Source organism: Monodelphis domestica, chromosome 3 (genome assembly GCF_027887165.1).
Source record: "Monodelphis domestica isolate mMonDom1 chromosome 3, mMonDom1.pri, whole genome shotgun sequence".
NCBI lineage: Eukaryota > Metazoa > Chordata > Mammalia > Didelphimorphia > Didelphidae > Monodelphis > Monodelphis domestica.
The window spans coordinates 235,176,804-235,197,773 of NC_077229.1; the positions used below are offsets into that span (position 1 = coordinate 235,176,804).

The window sequence follows — 20,970 nt, forward strand, 5'->3', positions numbered from 1 at the left end:
ATATCAATTTCACTCAATATAAAGTGAGCTGTTGCTAAGCAAAGCCAATTAACCTATAATTAATTGGCCTTTACCCTTCCCCCACCTTTAGACAGAAGCAGACCCTTGCTTAATAGTAAGTAGGCCAAGCTAATAAATTCACCCCTATATGTAATAAAGATAATCAGTATCCAAAAGGGAATCATAAACTCAAAGTGCTGATGACTGATTAGGGCATTTGCCCATGAGATAATGTCAGCAAAAGCTAAGCCTACTGAACTAAAGGACAAAAGTCTGCAGCTAAATCATGAATAAATTAAGATTCCTACTTCTCTGATATTTGTTTTCTATCTCCTTTGCTGGCTCCCTTTCCCTTTCAGACTAATTAATATGAGTGTTTCATAAAGATTTCTCTTTCCTCTCTCTCTCTCTTACTCCACTTTCATTCTCAACTTTTATTTCATTAATTACTTCTATATAGATGATGTTCAAATCTAAATTTCCAATTTTGATTTCTTCTCTGGTCTATGTATCTACTCCTCTAATTACTTATAATTAATCTTCACCCCTATTTTCTACTGATATGTCAAAGTTCACATTTCTATGACAAAGTTCATCATCTTTCCCAAGAAAGCTTCTATCCTTTCTGACATCACAATTTTTCTCTATGATGCCATCATTCATCCAGTCAGTCATGTTTGTAATCTGGAGTTATCTTTGACTTTTTCCTTCTATTTCCCCTTTCTATCTAATTTTTACAATGTCTGATCAAGTCTAACTGTATAACATTTTGAAAATTTATTTGTACTTCTCTATCCCTGTGGCTAGTCCCTTAGTATGGGTACTCATTATTGTCTCCCTGGAACAGTGATGATGAACCTTATAGAGACCAAGTGCCCAAACTGCACTCTTAGACCACATGTGATCCACCTCTTTACCCCAGACAGGGGAACAAGTAAGCACTCCCATTGAGCTTCTGGGCAGAGGGGCAGGTGATGTGAAAAATTTCCTCAGGTAAGGTGATAAGGGGGAAGTGAGCAGCCCTCCCCTCTGTCATATGTGTCATAGGTTCATTGACACAGCTCTAAACTATTGCAATAGCCTTCTCATAGATATTTCTGCCTCTAATTTCTCTTTTTCAGTCCACCCTACATGTTACTTTAAGGATAATCTTTCTTATAAATAGATTTATCATTATTTTCCTTGGCTTAAAGAATCTTCACTTGATCTATTCCTATTGTTTACCAAGTAAATTTCAAATTTCTCTCTACTTTATGTTCATAATCCTTAACATTATGGTAGTTTTTTTATCTTTTTAGTCTTGTTTCTTAGTCCTTTCTTCAAGTGACTCCCTACTCAGGTCACAGTGGATTACCAGTTCCCTGAACATATTTTATTCTCTTAAACTTTTATGTATTTCTTCACTCTATTTACTATAAATATAATATCCTTCCTCCTGCTTTATTCTTGTTTAAATATTTTTTCAATGACATTTCTTTAGGGAAACTCATGTAGTGGAAAGAATGCTGAATATGGACACAGAGGTCTGAATTTGTATATGACTTAAGTACTTTATTTCCTTGTGACTCTTACCAGCTATAAAAGCCTGGAAAATTATTTTATTTCCTTGAACCCAAGTTCTTCTTCTGTAAAGTGATCAGATTGTACTATATTCCTTTAAGGTCTCAATAATTCTTAATATATGCTAGGAGCCTATGGGTCACCCCATCCCACATCCGCAGGGGTCACCATCTACTCCATCTATCATACAGCACTTTTGGTTTTTGGTAATATAGTGCCCTTTACATAGTAGGCACTTAATATTTGCTTGAGTTGACTTATTCTTATGATGTACACAATATTCTCTAATTGACTACTCTAGTGTATTATAGCGATCTGTGTTAGTTCCTTACACTTTATACTATGGCTTATCCAAGTCTTATATCTCTCTTAGCACCTAGCATAATGTGCTATGTGTAGTAGATGCTCAAGAAATATTTCTTGTACTTGTATTGTCTTATATTTGGAAGTGCTCTCCTCTTCATTTCATGCCCCTGATCTGAATTGTATATGTAAAAAATATGTCATACTGAAAAAGGCTCTTAGTAATTGGGTAGGTTCATAGATGAATGGCTGGCTGTATATCCTAACTTGGCATTTCGAGATCCAGTGTGCAGAATCAAGCATATCTCACTGGATGTTAAAACTTCTCATCACATACCTTGCTTAGAATTTAAGAAATCAGGTTGTTGTTCCTAAAGACAAACTCTGCAAAGCTTTGATAATTTGGTTATTGGTGCTTTGCAGAGGCCTAAGAAGGTGTGCTTTAAATCCATTAAGGTCACTAGGATTTAGTCTGTTAAAATACTGCTTCAGTATTGTAAATCATTTGTCCTCTAGAAGTTTTTGGTTTATAGAATAGCAGAGTAAAAGTCAGTTTTATTTCCTCTGGTTCCTGTTACCACCATCACAAAAGAAAACCAAAAATAGTTGGAGAATTAGTGCTGGTAGTGATTTTAGAAGTCGTCTAATCTATGTTTCTCATTTTATAATCAAGAGACCCAGACAGGTTAAGATCTCCCAGCTAGTAAGAAAGAGAGCTAGGATTGAAAGACATTTTTCTCCAATTATAAATGCAGGATTTTTCCAAGGTACCATATTTCTTCTAGATAGTGGGGAAAAGTATCTCCCCTTCCTATCCTCTGCCTATAATGAGGTAATGTTAAAAAAATACCATGAATAAACAAAGTCAGTAACAAGACATCAGAGACTTTGGCAAATCAAAAACATATTCCAAAAGATAGTCCCTCGTCCACAGAACTTAGATTACATTTTGTGAATGACTATTAGAAACTAATAATAACTGGTGCAGGGTATCATAGTGGACCGAGGGCCAGCCCTGGTTTCAGTAAGACCTGTTTGTCTTGCCTAGGACAAATAATTGTCAACTTGTTATAACTAAATTGGCACTCTATAATGATGAAGGGAGGCTCTAAATAGGGAATTCTTCATAGAAATAGGCAGTGTGATATAATGGAAATAATAATGATAACTGACATTAACACATAAGTCCTTTTGAGACAGACCTTGGAACTGGCTGTCTTCCCTGTCCTCCAAACATATATAGTCAGGCAAAACTTTACCTAAATTATTTCTGACAGATGTACATTAATCACCATTTTGCAAATATCTCTAGAGTCATGCTTTTTGCACATCAATTTTCTTTAAAAGAAAAGATGAACCCATTTTAAATTAAATAAAACAACCATAAAACCCCCTAACATTTCAGATGGCCTACATTTGAAAGGTGTTGGTTTCCTAAGCATCTTTCTAAAGGGAATACAGAGGGAAGTGGGGGGAGGGCCACAACCAGGGGAGTAAAATAGCAGTGTGCCAAAGACCTTGGGAACTTTTTAAAAATTTGGAAATGTCCTTTGTTCAGTAACTCACAATCTCTCACTTTCACTGTTTTGTTCACCTTAAAGATATTTCTATCTGAAATGACAGGAGACTTCTAGTCACCCAACTTGGGAAGAAATGAATTAGACTGTAGCCAACTTTCACGGTAGCATTTCTCTTTCTGTGGCAAAAGTGGTCCTTTCTATCTCACTGTGCTCTCCACATACCAATTTGGCTTTCAGAGAACCTGAAACTTATTTTGGGTAACACATCTGCCTGGGATGTCAGTCCTTGCCCAATTCTCAGCTTCTCTCCTGAAGGGGAAGGAAGAAGAAATGTGATTACACTACCCGTAGCTAAATGTTAATAGGAAATTAGTCTTGGAGTCTAACTGCACCCTTTGTATAGCTGTCAGTCTGAATGATAAGTGAAGTAAGAAAGGGGTCATAACATTAGAAGTTAGAATCTGTCCAGATAGATAGAGAGGAAAGCGAAGTCTAAAAATTCAACATTTATTCTCATTAGTTGCATGTCATAAACTCTAGAACAAATAATGTCAACTGATCTTATTCACCCAGACAAATCTTACTTTCAAATTCTGGTTGACAATTAAAAAACATGGGGGCTAAAAGTCCCTTGTTGATACCACTTATTCTTTCTTGTTTATTTTAATTTTCTCATGGTTCCAATGGGAAGCTTTTTGAAACAATTAGATGTCACCTAACTCTTAAAAACCTCCAAGTCAAAAGCTTATATGTGCTTGAACTCATTCTTTGCTTCAGTCAATTCAAATATGTGATCCAAATTCTTTTTTTTTTTAAACCCTTACCTTCTGTCTTGGAGCCAATACTGGGTATTGGCTCCAAGGCAGAAGAGTGGTAAGGGCTAGGCAATGGGGGTCAAGTGGCTTTCCCAGGATCACACATATGGGAAGTGTCTGAGGCTAGATTTGAACCTAAGACCTCCCATCTCTAGGGCTGGCTCTCAATCCACTGAGCTACCCAGCTGTCCCCTGTGATCCAAATTCTTGCCCTCCCTCTCTGCTGTCTCTCCAACCTGAGGCTGAGGTGGCAAACAATATAATATGTTATACATGTGCTATCATACAATACATATTCCCATAGTCATCATGTTGTGAAAGAAGACTTATCAAAAATATAGGAAAATATTCATGTTGGAAATAAAATGAGAAAAAGTATGCATTAATTTGTTTTTGTCCAAAATGTTTGTTTTGAAAAACTAAAGGTTCTCAGTGATTTTCTCTCCTCCCCATCAACTGATCATAGTAAAAAAATGTCTTAGAAAAATATGAATAACCAAAATGTCCAGAAAAAAAATAGATAGGTTAATTGGGGCCTTTAAAAAAGATTAGAACCCCCCCCTTTTTTTTTGCTGTTAAAATGATGATTTGTTGAGTGGCTACTCCTTTCTACAAGGCACAATATGGTAGATATTGGGTTATATTGCATGTTATCATGGACCCTAAAATCTCCCCTACTCTCAGGCTTGACATTGTGGATCCACTTGAACTGTGCTAATTCAGCTTCTAATTCCTTTTTATAGCAGCAGATGTAATTTTTCATTGTGAGTCCCTTGGAGTTGTCTTGGATCTTTATATTGCAAAGAGTAGTTAAGTCATTCACAGTAAATCATTATACCATATTGATGCTATTGTGTACAATATTCTGGTTGTACTCATTTCACTCTGCATCAGTTCATACAAGCAGGATATAAAATAAACCCACATATATTATCAGCATTTCTATATACTACCAATAAAATCCAATAGTAAGAAAATATAAAACATAAATTATTTTAAAAATTATATTTAGTTTAAAATTTTTATTTAATTTTAAATATTTTATAAAAGCTAAAATAACCAGAGACAATATAAAATTCCTGGCGGCCTACCTGCCAAGTCAATTCAATTCGACAAGCTTTTATTAAGAGCCTTTGATAAGTAAGACTGAGATTAAAAAAAAAAAGTAGAAAAAAAATCTGCCCTTCAAGAGAGATATTTTGCTAGGGAGATTAAGAAATGTAAGATAATTGAGGAGAGAATGAATATTCAAAATTGGGTATCAGGAAAGGCTTCTTTTAGGAAGCCCATCTTCCATTTATCATTTGCAGCTCTGCTTGGTTTGAACTCCCTGGAACAAGATATTCTTCTCAGGATACGCTGATCACTTGAAATCTCATTCTCCAAGCCATTTAACTCAGCCTCAGATACTCAAAACCTTCCCAGCTCCTTCAGCCTCTTCTCTGGGATTAGAGGTCGGAAGGGTGAAACACTCAATTTCTCCTAAAGCTTTTCTTTATAAAGGGTTGGACTTGGGCTTTCCTGCTTAAGTTCCACTTCCTAAATCTCTGCTTGGTTTGCATTACTCCAAACCTGATGCTTCTGGGCCAGATGTCCCCAGGTCTTCCCCTCCTCCTTTCCAGTTTCCTTTTGTGTGTTGTCTTATATTATTAGATTGGAATCTCCCTGAAGCAGTAACTTTATTTTCTCATTTGTATCCCAAGTGATTAGCACATTGTTTGACCCACCATGAATCTAGGGGCCAATCTTTCCCTAACCTACAATCCTCTGTGAAATGATGTCAGGTTCACACATTTTTTTTTTCTTAACAGTTTTTGAAAAAAGGGATTGAAGATTTTCTAGGATAGCTATGTAAAGATTTGCCTTATCTTGCCTTCTCAATTCTGGAATTAACTCTTCTCCCTTCTGAAAAATTAAAAATAAAAAAGGAAGAGCCACCTGAGATGAAACGTGAAGGAAGTTGTTAATTTTAAGAGGAAGAGGTTGAGGCAGTTAGGTGGCTCAGTGGATTAGGAGCCAGGCCTAGAAAAGGGAGGTCCTGGGTTTGAATTTGGCTTCAGACACTTCCTAGCCCTGTCACTTCTGCCTTGTAACCAATAAAGTAGTCAGAAGGTAAAGGATTAAAAAAAAGAGGGGAGGGGGGAGAAATAAAGAGGGACTCCATCAGGTGTGAGGAACATCCTGTATAAAGGTGCAAAAGTAGGAAATGGAACATCAGATAAAAAAAGGTGAAAATTCTAACATCGAATCTGAGGACAGAAGTTGAGGCAAATCCCCTTACTCATAAATCAGTCTACTATAAAATGTTTTGATATTTTGTTGTAAATATTGAGAATTTCCACAATATGAAATGTCTACACTTTAATATTCTTCTGCCGTTCTCTTCATCAAGTCTATACATAATTGACTTGGGCCCTCATCTAGAATTTTTGGAACTTCATCTTTACTTGTTCACCTGTAGAAAGTTATTGGTCTCTCCTTGGAGAGCAACATGACCCATTAAACAAAAGAGAATCAAGTAGAACATACTTTTGACCTATGTAGGTATAAATGAAGATTCTGTGGGCTGTGGGAAAACTGAAGGCCTCTGGATAGAAAGAATTTCCATAGATTCAAAATGTCCATATATTCCACATATCAGGAAATAAGTGATTCTTGTAAGTGACTAGTTGTAGTACTCTTATACTTCACCGTATCCTAGAGGCATTGGCTACCACTGTGAATCAGCTTCTCTCTAGAGACTTTCTCCTCCAGGTACATTTTCTATAGCCAAAGTACACAGAATATTATCATGAGCCTCACTTAAGATGTCTCCTCTGTTTTACAACTGCCAGTGCCCTCAATATTCTTATTTTGTCCCTTGGACTTATTTTCCAATTATATGTTTATAAAATCAGGGATTTGGAATTGGAATATTTTAGAATTCATCTAATCCCATCCTTCACTTTGCAGAGTAGGAAACAGGGCAAGAAAGGATGAGGGGTATGCCAAAGTCACACAGGTAATATTCTTGATTATCTTCAAATGTCTTTGAAATTTTCAAATAAAGGCTAGATCACAATTTGTTGGCTGTGTTTTACTAGGGATTCTTTTGGAGACTGGTCTAGATGGCTTCTAGGCACCTTCCAACTCTGAAATTCTGTGATCAGAGTCAAATTTCCAACCCAGATCCTCTGACAACCAATCTAGTGCTATTTCTTTCCTGCTACTTCTCCTATCTTAAGGCTTTCTTTCCTACCATCTGTGAAGGCACATCAGGAGGTGGCAACCAAAAAGTTCTTGCAGCAGCTAGTGAATTTCTGTAGCTCATTCAGAGATGAACTCCTTTAGGAATTTTCAGTTCTTAAGTTGCCTTCAGAAATAAGTCTGTGTCATAGATAACACATGGTTTCACACTCTTAGCTTCCCCTTGGCTTCTTTCAGATGTGAACAGGTCCACTGGCATTCTCTTGGCTTAGTGAATTTTCACATATTGAAACTCTGCTAGGGTGTTACAGTCAATGTGGGGTCCTGAATTCTTTCTCTGGCAGTATCCAAACTCAGGTATCTAAGGAAACAACTTCCTTAATTTCAGCTTTACTAGTTCCCCCATATGTCACAAGGACACTTACATAAATCATTCCATGGGCTCTTGGTTATCCCATAGCCCTAAAATGTGAATACTCAGATGCCCATATATATTATTAATATGTGTGCTCCTTCCAGTTCTACATAACTCAACCCCTCTACAGTTTCTTGTCCTGTGCAAATTTTCTCCACATATTTCTGTCAATCCTCCATAGAGGATCCTCTCAATGCACTGATAGTCTTTCCGGGCTCCTTCTAATAACTCAGGGGTTCAATATAGCATTCAGATTGTCCATTGTCCTCTCTCATAACTATTCATCCTCCTTTTCTGGTCCTACAAGACTTTGATCAAATGGCATATTTGTGTAGTGTTTATTGTAGTGTCTGGCTTTGAATAGGTGTTTAATCAGTGCTATTTCTCAATCCCTAAAAGAAACTTTATTTTTCTTCTCTATCACAGATGTTAATTGGCAACACTCTAATCTCTCTCTCTCTCTCCCTCTCTCTCTGTCTCTGTCTCTGTCTCTGTCTCCCCTCTCTTTATCTCTCTCTCTATGTGTATATATGTATTTATTTATTTATCTGTTTTATAAAATTTCCTTTTGGACTATTTCATATCATAGAGCTCCAAGGCACCTTAAGCATAATTGAACCCAACCTTTCACCCCACCCTGCAACAAACAAACAAAATAAAAAATAGTAAATGTCTTTGTAGAGTTATGGACAAATAATGTTCATGTATTCTAAGTGACTTTTCTAAGGGCACAAAGATAATAAATAATCGAGATGAGATTTGACCACAGACTCTCTTTTACTCCAAACCAAATGATTTTTCTTCTGTATTTTTATGTATTTTTAAAATTAATTTAATGTCTATTTCCTCTATAATTTTGATTCTTCCCAAGATGTAGCATTCTGTTTTACAACCACATAAGATCTCAAGTTTATAGGATAGTGCCTTCTTTATCATGAGAAACATTATTGCAATTTCCCAATTCTATATTCAGTTCTATGCCTACTTTGTTGTCCATCTGCAGAACCTTTCCAATATATGCATATGGACAAACTGACTCAGTAGATGCCTCATATGTTAGCAACTTGTTTTTGTATTCACTTTCATTTTCCATTGCGAGTCACTGGTATGAGACTTGGTCTTTCTGGTGCTAATTATTTCAATGGTGGGAAAAGTCTTTGTAGCACTCCAAGCAGGTTATAAATATATGAACTTAATTTGAGTAATCATCCTTTTGTATAATAAAAAAATGAACTCCTTTTCAAAATATTCATTTATAAACATATCTCAAACTTGTGTAATATGTTTTAATTTTATTTTCAGTTTTTGGTCTTTTCAGATAAGAATGACTATATGTATTTAACTTATGGAATTACTATCACAGTTTGGAACCAATCTAGCACTAAAATCTTACATATACTCCTTACTATTTAATTTCTACATTCTAAATTCAAAGCTTTTCTTTGGTATCTAATGCTTGACACCAGATGTGTATATAATAATTTTGTAATAATGTGGATGTAGGTATAATTGTTGAGTATATAAAATGTCACAGGCAGAGACCAGTCTAATTTTCTACTTCTCCCAATGTCACCACTTTATGATTGAGCTATCACTCAGTTTCAGGACAGTTAATAATGGTTTTAGTTCGTTATTATACCCTGATGGGTGGCCTGATGCTGACTGAGAGTTGGACTGGTCAATTATAAAAAAAAAGAAAATATTCTAGAGGATGCTAGATGAATTAATTCTCTCTCTCCCTTTGCTCCCTACTGAATCAACATAATAATAATGTTTCAGGCAACGATATGGGAATGCAGAAGTATCCCTGTTGCTCCAGAAATACCAGAGTAATAATGGACCTTATTGAATGTTTAGAACATTACTTAAATTCTCCCTCCCTACTCTGAGTCACTGGCATGTGCGGGAGAAGGTTACTATTCCAGAATGATTCCAAGTCCCCTAGAGCCACAAAATAGTTAATAACCCCATTTCACCTCAAAATAAGAACTGACAAAGAAAAGTCTGAATTGCTAATATCTGCTCAATACTTACTTTTTATGGGATTACTAGAAAATCAGATTTTAATATACCAAGTGGACACTTTGTATTTCCCATCCATCATGAGATTTTGGATATGTGATAGTAAAGTTCTAATCTAGATTCATTTGACAATATATAAATTTTTTCTTTTATTTATATCATTCTCTATGAATGCTATTTCTTAGGAACTTATCTTTCAAAATCCATGCCACATCCATCTTGCACACCATATTTCTGATGACATTTTTTCCATCTTAAATCACACTATAGCCAATGCTATCATCTGCCTACTAATACATGGAAAATCAACATACCTCTAGAAGGGGAAAAGGCCATCTGGATTGACATCTCCAATCTTATGAGGTATTTTAAAGGGAAACTTTCAGAGAGGGATCAACAGTGGCTCATAAATTTCCTTGGACTCTTCCCATCATTTTTTGCTTTGAGTACTAAGTACCAGGTTTAACATAGACTAGAGATAAACATATAGAATCCATCTGTTTCTTCTGTTTCAAAGTCATAACGTTTTCATTTACATTTATGTTAATATGGTAATCTCTTTGGCAATAACATGATGAAAACAGATTGATCCTTGACTTAAAAATTTAAATGGTGAAATTTTTGCTTGTTAGAGAGAACATTATATTTCTATTTCATATAATGATTAACACTGAAAAAAGTGCAGGCAATTCAAATTGTACATGGGTGCTGCCCCATGCCTCCTGTACCTACACACACTCCTCCCCTCCATCTTTTAACCACTACCACTACTCTTTTTTATATGTATAGGATAAATGAGTATCAGAATTCTGAAGAGGTAAATATAGAGACAACCTAAGATTATTAGTAGTTTACAAGAAAATACAGTGTTAAGAGAATTAACATTGAGGGGCAAGTGAAAATAAAAGAAGTTTCTATTTCATCAATCAGAAGTCAGTCAATAAACATTTATTATCTGCTCTGTGACAGACACTGTATTAAGAGCTGGGGATTCATGAAGAGACAAAAGCCAAAGAGCTCACAATCTAATGAGGGACAACAAGCCAATAAACTTATGCAAATAAGCTAGGGGATAAATAGAGTATTATTAAAAGAAAGAAGATGGTATAATTGAAAAGGATTAGTAAAGGCTTCCTGTAAAAGATGAGATTTTATTTGGTACTTGAAAGAAGCCATGAGACAGAGATGAAGAGGAAAGGCATTCTAAGTATGGGGAAGAGCCAAAGAAAATGCCTGGAGCACAGAATGGAATGTCTTGTTTGTGGAAAGCCAGGAGGCTAATGTTACTGGACCAAAATATATATTGCAGGAAATAAGATAGAAGGAGATGGGAAAGGAGAAGGGATAGATTATGATGGGCTTTGAATGCTAACTAGATCATTATTTATTTGATTTTAGAGTTGATAAGGAACCACTGGAATTTGTTGAGGATAAGAGTGCTGTGTTTTAGGAAAATCACATTTTGTAGCTGAATAGAGGACAGATTAGAGTGCAGAGAGACTTGAGCCAGGTGCCCACCTCACCCACCAACAGGCAATTAACACACTGTGAGGTAATGAAGGCATGCACCAGAATGGAGTGTTAGAGTAGAGAAGGCAGCAAAATCTAAAGATGTTCAAAGATAAAGTTTATGGGTTTTGACTATAGATTGGGTATTGACTGTGAGAGAAAGTGAAGAATTGAAGATAACACTTAGATTGTGGTCCTGGGGGACAGGGAGGATGTTTATGTCCTCAACACTAATGGCAGAAATTAGAGCAGGATAAGGGTTTAAAGGGGAAGATAATGAATCCACTTTGGGTCATATTGAGTTGAAAATTCCTACTAGATATCCAGTTAAAGATGGAGAATTGAGACAAGATCAGTAGAGAAGCTAGGGCAGAATAGAATAATCAGCACAGAGCTGATAATTAAATCCATGGGTGATGAGATCACCAAGTGAAATTGTAGAGAGGGTGAAGAGGACCCAGGACAAACCTTGTGCAACCCTCTAGTTAGAGGGATACCTACATTTGACTCGAATGAGGATCCAGCAAAGGATACTGAGGAGAGCTTGAGAGGTCAGAGAGGAAACAAAAGGGAGTGGTGATGTGAAAACCTAGAGAAAAGAGAATATCAATGAAAACAGGATGATTAACAATATCAAAGGCTCTGAATGGTTGAGGAGAATAGGGATTGAGAAAAGGCCACTGGTTTTGGAAATTAAAAGATCATTGGAAGCTTTAGAGAGCAGTTTTGATCACAACTTGGATTGTAAGGGGTTAAGAATATGGGGAGAGGAGAGAAAATGGAGGCCCTTATGGAGAAAACCTTCTCAAGGAGTTTAGCTACAAAGGGTAGAAGAGAGTGATAGTTATCAGGGATAGAAAGAATGGTGTGTATTTTTTTTTTTGAGTATGGGGGAGATGTGCACATGTTTGTAACTGGGAAGGATAGATAGGAATAAAGATTGAAGTGAAAGTTGTAATGACAGAGGAGGCAACTTGTTGGAATAGATGGGATATTATAGGAATACTTATTCAGGTGAGGGATTATCCTTAATAAGGAATTAGGTGACTTTTTTGTGTGTGACAGGGATGAAGGATGAAATAGTGGCAGAAGGCTTTTGGGTGATGTGAAATATAAAGAAGAGAATAGAGGAAGGAACTCACTGGGCCTCAATTTTTTTTTTCTTTCTGCTAAATATGAGGCAAAGAGTCTCAACTGAGAGAGTGGGGTCAGGGGAGCCAAGAGAGGTTTGAGAAGGATGAAAAAGTCCAGAATTGTCACTGAGGAGTTGGATAGTAAATTAGTAAGGGAGGTATAAGATGATTGTCTAGTGACAGTGAGGATGCAGTTGAATTTGTGTAGCATAAATCTGGAATGGTCCCAGTCAGAACAGTTGTATGATTTTCTTCACCATCATTCAGCAGCACGTATATAGGAAAAAGGCAGCAAATGGTGCAAGTGAACCTTGGTAGGACACAATCTGGAATATGAAAAAGAGGACAATGACTCAAGAGAAGAGTTGAAGTGATTCAACTAACCAAGGGCTTAAGAATCACTAGTGCAGGAGACATGGCCTAGGAAAGAACTGAGAACTTGCTCAATATAAGGAATCCCTCCCCCCCATTTAAAACACATAAAGTGATATAGTAAGTAGGCAAATTAACAGTTATTTAAAGAGAATTTCATAAATATAATAAAAACTAAAATTTGTAATACATTAAGATTTGTATAGTACTTGATAAATATTTCATTTTATTCTCACAACAACTCTGGGAAACAGGTATTGCTATAACTTCCATTTTATAGGTGAGGAAATTGAAGTAGACAGATGTTAAGTGACTTGTGCAGGGTCATATAGGTAAGTGTTTGAGACTGGATTATGATCTCAGATATTCTTGACTCCAAGGTTTCTGTTCTATCCAATATGGAACCTTAGATGTCTTTATTTTACACTTGGTTTTGCTAAAAATATTATTATAAAATCACTATTTTAAAGCAGCATTATTTGGTGCAAAGTTAGTCACAATGTAGCTATTCTTTTTCTGATAACTATGCATCTACAGGGGCAACTAAGGGAGACAGCAGACAGAGTGCCAACTTTGGTGTGAGGAAGACTCATGTTTCTGAGTTCAAAAATAGCCTCAGACAACCATTAGCTATGTGACTGTGAACAAGTCACTTGTCCTTGTTTGTCAGTTTCCTCATTTGTTAAATGAATTAGAGAAGGAAATGTCAAAATCCTCCATTATCTTGGCCAATAAAACAATTTCCAAATGGTATCACGAAGAGTTGGACAGAACTGAAAACAACTGAACAACATGCATTTACAACAATGGTTTACTGTTTGAAAAACAAACATTAATTTGCTGAGACAGATAAATTGATACATATATTATAGCTGTATTATGCATTGGATAGAACACTGGAGTCAGGAAGACCAGAATTCAAATCTAGCTTCAGATACTTACTAGATATGTGACTCTGGGCAAGTCACTTAACCTCTCTTTGTCTCAGTTTTCGTAAGAAAAAATAGTTGAATAGTAACTACTTCATAGAATTGTTATTAGGAACACGAGATAATATTTGTAAAATGCTTAGCACAGTGCATGGAACATAAAAGATACTTAATATCCTGCCTCTTTCCCTCTCTTCTTTCCTTCCTTCCTTCCTTCCCTCCTTTCCTCTTTTCCTTCCTTCTTTCCTATTCTTTATATGTATATACTGTCTCTTCAAGTGATCTCCTTCAGGGAAGGAACGGTTTCTCTTTTGACTTTGTATTCCCAGTGCTTAGTAAAGTGCCTGAAGTAGAGGAAATGCTTAATAAAAGCTTGTTCATTGATTAATTGATTGAACAGTGGCAGATGTCTTTTTAGTTCTCTTTGTATTTTCTTGTCTAATCTTTCCCCATGGGAACAATAGATTTCCAAAAAAACTAGGATGAAAACCAACAATTTAAGAACACAAAAAATAGAAATAGGAAGTAATGAAGCGGTTAGTTAGTGTGCAACCATTTTCTGCATTTCTTTTTTTTTTTCTGCACAAGGCTGTCAGTCATTTATTTTACCATGGAAAGAAGTGTCAGTTTTATAGTGGAAGCAATGTGGCATAAAATTATGAATCTTGTATCTAGCAGGGACTTCTGTTTTTTGTATTTAATTTATCAATTCTACTATTTGTTGACTAATCTCTGCATATTTTGAGATATAGAAACTTCCTTTATCCTCACTCTACTGTTATGACCCAGAACACTCCATATTTCCATGTTCACTTTCTGATTTCCCAGAGCTCTACTAGAAATACAAATTGAATTGTGAAAACTCTTATGAGAATTTAAAAGACAGGGTTATATTTTACATGCAACAAAATTATATAAAGTTTTAGAATAATTGAGAAGCAATGGTATCACTATATGGATACAGTTATATAGATAAAGAAACACATACTATAGACATAGATAGGTGGGCTAAAGTATCTGCTTTGAATCCAGAAAGACTTGGGGCTGTGTTCTTACCTTGGTATATATTGTCTGAGTGACCCTGGGCAAGTCATTTAATGTTTCTTTCCTTTTGCAATACTCGAAGTTGCTTGTTTTGGTAGAAATAGTTTCCTGACCTAGAAGAGATCAACTAATGAAAACCCAGGTCTAGTCCCTATCTCTATCCTATAGCATGATCTGGTTCTAAAGCTCAGGAATCTTAATTAAAATTCTCTATCTCTGTACATTTTTTCTTTTTCTTTTCTGAACTAGTTCTTCTAGTTATCTGACATATAGCACAGCTTTCCTTTGGAGTTATCATCTTATCACCAGGAGCAATTTAGGATTCTATCAACTTCCTGGTTAGTATAGCATATTACTTTATCTTATGGTGAAAAATCATGATCATTTTCTAGGAGTCATATTTTTGAATAAGAACTGATACTAAAGGCAAGCATTGCAGAGGAATGTACAAAGAATTCTTAAGTGGCTGAAAACTATGTAATACAACGATTAGTAGAAGGAATCAATGATATTTAGGCTCAAAAAATCTTTGATGTTAGAGTAGTCAAGACTTCTTATAAGCAATGTTCTTCCATGAATTGGCTTCATTAAAATAATCCCACTCACTTCTTCAGAGTGACTATTGTCTCACAATGTCCCCTTCATCACACCAAGAATATATTTCTCCTCTTTCCTTAAATTATATGCATTCCTTTAACAATAGGCATACATAATGGTCCCAACTAGCTGGTTGTACAAGAAGGTAAGACGGTATAGTAAAGAACACTGGAAAAAGAACCCTAGTACAGAGTCCTGAAGCTACCACTTTCTAGCTGTGGGACTATGAGCAATCCAATTAACTTCTAAAGTCTCACATGTGAAAAAGAGATAATAAGGCTCTGAGACTCTATTATCAATTGCCCAGAATTGTGAGGAAACAATTTGTAGATCAATTAGATCGACAAAGATCAGAAGATCAGATATTTATAATTAGGATTATTATTTGTTCATGGATACTCATGGGATTAGAATTATAGCTTGAATTTTTGTATAAACCATGAATTTCACTATGATCCCTGGTTACATATTACATCCTGTCCAGTCAAGACCAAGACCACTACCATTAATTAATATACTTCATTATCATTGAGAGGCCCTATGTTGTAGCAGAAAGAACATTGCCCCTGGAATCAAAAAAGCAAGGGATGAAAATGTGTCTCTTGCACATGCCAGCTATATGACAATGGGCATGCCATTTAATCTTAATTTTAGTTTCCTTGTCTGTAAAATAGACATCATAGTTGTATTATCTATCTCCCAGAATTGCTGTGAGAGGTGGTACTGTATACTTTACCCTAGCATATGAGGGTAACTTGATATTAATAGAAAAACTACTGAAAGTTCAGGTACTACTAACAGCCATCATGTGTGTTTCAAAGGGTAGATGGTCTAAACAGATAATAGCACTAGATTCTAAGAGTTAGATTCAAGGTTTGCTTGATTCTAGAGTCAGGTTCTATTCTATAGTGAAATTTTCAGTCTAAGTAATGACCCTGCAGAAATCACCACCTGATTTATTCCTTTGCTAGTTCTCTGAACTTAAGAAAATATTAATGATTTAGATCTGTGATGGTGAACTGATGGCATGCATGCCAGAGACGGCATGAAGACCTCTCTGTGGGCACACGTGCCAAGGACCCAGTGCCCCACGGACCCAGTGCAGCTGTCCCTGCAGCAGAGTTCCCCAGAGTTCCTAACTGGAAAGTCAGAGGGAGGCACAGCTGGGCTGCTCCCCTTCCCCTCTCCTCAAGCTCCTGACTACATCACCCACCTCCTGCCCAGTAGTCCAATGGGAGTGTTTCCTCCTGTCCTGTGTGGAGTAAGGTGGGAGGATCATAATGCAGTGCCTTGCACAGATGGCAGAGTCTGTGAGTGTCCTGTAAAGCTGATTCCTGTCATGGGATTGGTGAGGAGCTAGGATTAAGGGGATCCTAGCTCACAGCAAGCACATAACCAGAGGCGAGCACACCTTATCTCTCTCTTTCCCCAAGTCTGACTACATCACCTGCCCCTCTTCCCAGCAGTCCAGTGGGAGTGCATTCTCCCTCTCCTGGGTGGTGTAATGGGGAAAAGCAAGATGTGCTGGGGGGCACGGGGTCTGGAGGGTGGGCCCGGGAACTCCAACTCTAAAAGGTTCACACCACTGATTTAGTTCAAACCTGAAACTATGTTGTGTTTATTTTTTTTCTTTTTCTGAATAATCTGTTTTCTAAACAATTACTTGCTTAACCTAGGTTAGAAGGGAATCACTGAAGTCATCTAAAGGATACTTACTGAGAAGATAGAGCAAAAGTGCAAACACTTGGCTTGAACTAGGGGCAAAATGTCTCCTAAACTGCCTTAGTCACTCAGAACCAATTAACTCAAGCTTAAAACTTTTGTTATAAAACATTTTCCCTGCAAAATTTATGTTCAAAGATGGCATTCCTTTGACAAAGTCACTCCAGCAATTCCGATTCCCTTTGGAGCTGTGACCCACAAGTGGTTCCCCAAAACTTTGCTGGCAGCAAACTCTTGCAAGAATTCCTATCCTTGAATGTCTCCTGGTCTCCTGGCTCTCCTGTCCTAATATATATATATATATATATATTTTTCATTTCCAATATCCATCAACTAAGACAAGAAAAGATAGACACAACAGGGACAGAAGCATCAGCAGAGCTTTGGGGTTGTGCTGACCCAGGTGGGGAGACTTGGCCACTGGCATTATCTTTCTCTCTCTACCTAGAAGCTTATATCCGGTCCTTGACTCCCCATTTGGATGCAACCAGGCAGAAAAGAGAGACAGGCTTTCTTTGGCAGGAATGCACACCTTAGGGGCCAATCCAAAAGGCATGCAGTACACAGATGGGAACCTGTCATAGAATTCCTTTGCAAATATTCCAAAGGGGAGAGCCAGGTTCCTTCATTCTATGTCAGCAAACAGTTTCAGAAGCAAGCTCACCAAACATGCATGATCCCAGAACACATTAGTCAAGCTTCTATTACACAAATCTTAAAATAAAAAAAAAAAAAGAGCACCTTTAGTGCAGGGGGGCGCTATTTTCCCCCTCCCGTTTCTTTTATCCCTAGAAGGGAACATTACATAAAGTAGGTGTTTAAACATGTTTACCGAATTAAATGTAATAATTGAGGGAGAGGAGATTCATAGGACAATTCCCTAGACCCAGTGGATTTAGAAAAGCCGATGTGCCTTGCAAAGGCTATTTAAATGTTTGGAGGCTTTAATTAGTAAGGCTATCAGCAATTGATTAGCCATCGTTATATGTGGAATAATATGCTTTAATACCATGTGTAGCCTGCTCTTGACACTTATTAAAGATTAGCCAACAATACAAAATGACTGTATGGATGTGCACTGCAGCTGCCTACTGGACGGGCCATTAGGTCTACTCGATGTGTGTGGTTTTCTTCATTCTCTAGTTATTGGCCCACAGAGAAGATATTAACCCTAATGCTACTTTAATTAAAGATTTTTTTCCCCGCTAAATCACATGGGGCTATTTTGGCATCCAGATCCTGAGTTTTATCACCAGGGCCCTGTGTGTGTTGCATAACTGATTATTGGAATATCTATTATTTATGGAGGATGGATGCTTTATAGCATTTTTCTGACATCAAATGATCTAAACTAATTTTAGTATTATGGAATATTAACCTTTGAAATTGAAATTCTCCTTTTGAATTAACTTTTAGTCAATTTATGGATTTACATGCTATTATGTTCAATCAAAATAATTTTTTTACCATAAATAAAACATGCTAAACAAGAGCCGATTGTTTTGAGCAGACATATCCTATTACTAAAAATAAGGAAGAAAAGACTCTACTCCTTACACATCATTCAAATAGAGGCTTAAGAATTCAAATCTTCCTTCAGTACTGTCTTTGGAACCCTAACCTAGCTTTATACTAACCTAATTTCCTCTCACAAAACAGCATAAGAGTAAAGAAATATATTTTGAATAATTAGAAAACAAAGCACTGAAAATAACACAAAAAGGGCAACTCTCAAATTTTAATCCTTAATAACAATGTCCTTCTAAGACTGGGGAAGTCACTTGATACCTTTGTGTTTGCTTTCCCCCATGTATTTAATAGAGACAAGAATCAAATTATGTCATAGTGTAGAGAACGAGGTGTCTATTTGGATGATGCTATTATTCTTTCTGAATATGAAAGTTCTATGTATATGTTAAGTATCATCACTATTGAAAAGAAAAATTAGTGTAGCCTTCATTTCCCAAATTATACTTTCAGCCCACACTCCATAGTAACCATGGAGACCATGTTCATGTAATACATGACTCACAATAGGTGAATTCTAAAGAAGAAAAGCTCCATGAATCATGGTGTCTGGAAAGCTGAGTTATAAAACTTAAGACTGAATGCCAGTACAAGTGAAATGCTCTTAAGGTTTCTTGTGGTGGGTATTAAAATTGGACAATAAATATCTGTTAGGGCCTCTTTTCAATAATAGGTTTTACAAGTATTAGCTTCCTTTTCTTGTTATTGAATAATTATAGGCAGTTAAATAATCATGATCCCACTATATATTTTCATAACTTAATTAAATTTTGTTTGTGTACTGGTGTGGAGAAGGGAGTGAATAGGAGACCCTGATCAATTAAATAAAAACAAGGTGGCACATCTATGATGAAAGGCAATTAAAAAATAAGTGTAAGAATTTACCAATATATACACACCTATTTATACACATATTTCTATAGAGATTCATTACAACACACACACACACACACACACACATATATACACACATATATACATAAAGATAATATCTATACTCACATTTAGGCATAGATAATAGCTAGAGTGTGCAGTGGATACTACACTAGCCTTGGAGTCAGGAACACAAATTCAAATCTAGCCCCAGACATTTATGCTAGTTATGTGACCTTAGGTAAGTCACTTAACCTTTGTTTGCCTCAGTTTCCTTGACTAAAATTAAGATAATATAGCATCTACTTATGTCCCAAGGCATGGTTTGTGAGGACTAAATGAAATAATGTTTGTAAAAAGTATTTTGTATAGTTCATGGTCCATGGGAAGGCACTCCCTTCCCATGTTTAGTCCCTTACTCTCTCCTGCCTCCCAATCCAATTAATGAAATTGTGGTATATAGGGGCAAAGTAACAAAGAAAATGAGATGTTAAGGTTTTAATCCTTTCAGATATTAAGTGCTTGTAAAATACAGATATTGAGTGACTGATAACATGAGTGGCCTATTTGCAAAGTATTTAAAAAAGCAAAATTGGGAGTGGCCCACTAGCAATTTTTAAGTCATTTCTTTCAGATTTTGTTAAGGACCAATGTTAAAGAAATGTTAAATTTTTTTTAAACTCCTTTAGGAAATGTGAATAACATCTTCAATCAACTTGATCAACTATAGTGAAATATAGGATGACTAATACCAACTATGCTCCTGATACCCCTTAAAAAGGCAAATACAAACTTTGAGGTTTAATCCATTGCTGGAAGTCTAGACAAGAGCAAATAATGTATAGATCATGAGAAGGAATACATCACCATTTCCCTTGTGCCACTTACAGATTACAATGGTGGTTGGAAGAAGAGGATCTTTCATTCATATTTCCCATCAATGGCATGTTGTGGTGGAGCAACTTAACTAGTAGGAGATGCTGTGGTCAGCAGTCAATTGAAAAAAAAAATCCTGTGAAAGTGAGTTTGTTGAATATTGAAATGGGCTCAAAGACCTCAGAAGAGTGATACACCCAGTAGAGACTGAACACAGGAGAAGCAATGTAAGGAAATTAATCTTGGAGAATGTATATTGAATTATAGTTATTTATTAGTAAAAGTGAGAGAAAGAAAGAGCAGTCTGATTAAAAATCTCCAAGGAGCACTGTGGCTCTTTGACTCTGGGTTCCCTGCCTACTGTTCTAGCATACTGCCCATTCCTAGAGATTATTGATAAAATAAAACCAGGAGTGCTGGTCAAAGAAAGAGAGAACAGTTTCAGTCCAGGGGAAAACAAACAAACAAACCAAAAAGACAGAGTCCTTCCTGCTTCTTCTGCTGGCTTTTTAAACCCTGTCTCACCATCCCTCCATCTCCAAGTTTCTAATAGACCAGGGACCATTT

At 36.4% G+C, this 20,970-nt stretch overlaps 1 long non-coding RNA gene across 3 annotated transcripts in view; it reads left to right on the forward strand.

Annotated features, from left to right (window-relative positions):
* The first annotated feature begins 593 nt into the window (after positions 1-593).
* LOC103097627 (uncharacterized) overlaps positions 594-20,970 on the forward strand; it is a 52,653-nt gene continuing 32,276 nt past the window's right edge. The window contains exons 1-2 of one of the 3 annotated variants that reach the window (XR_001628911.2): positions 594-993; positions 20,217-20,630. This is a non-coding gene — a long non-coding RNA (uncharacterized LOC103097627). Of the gene's footprint in view, positions 994-19,173; positions 19,274-20,216; positions 20,631-20,970 lie in introns of those variants that run through there. The other 2 variants (XR_008917655.1, XR_464904.3) reach the window with 2 other exon arrangements.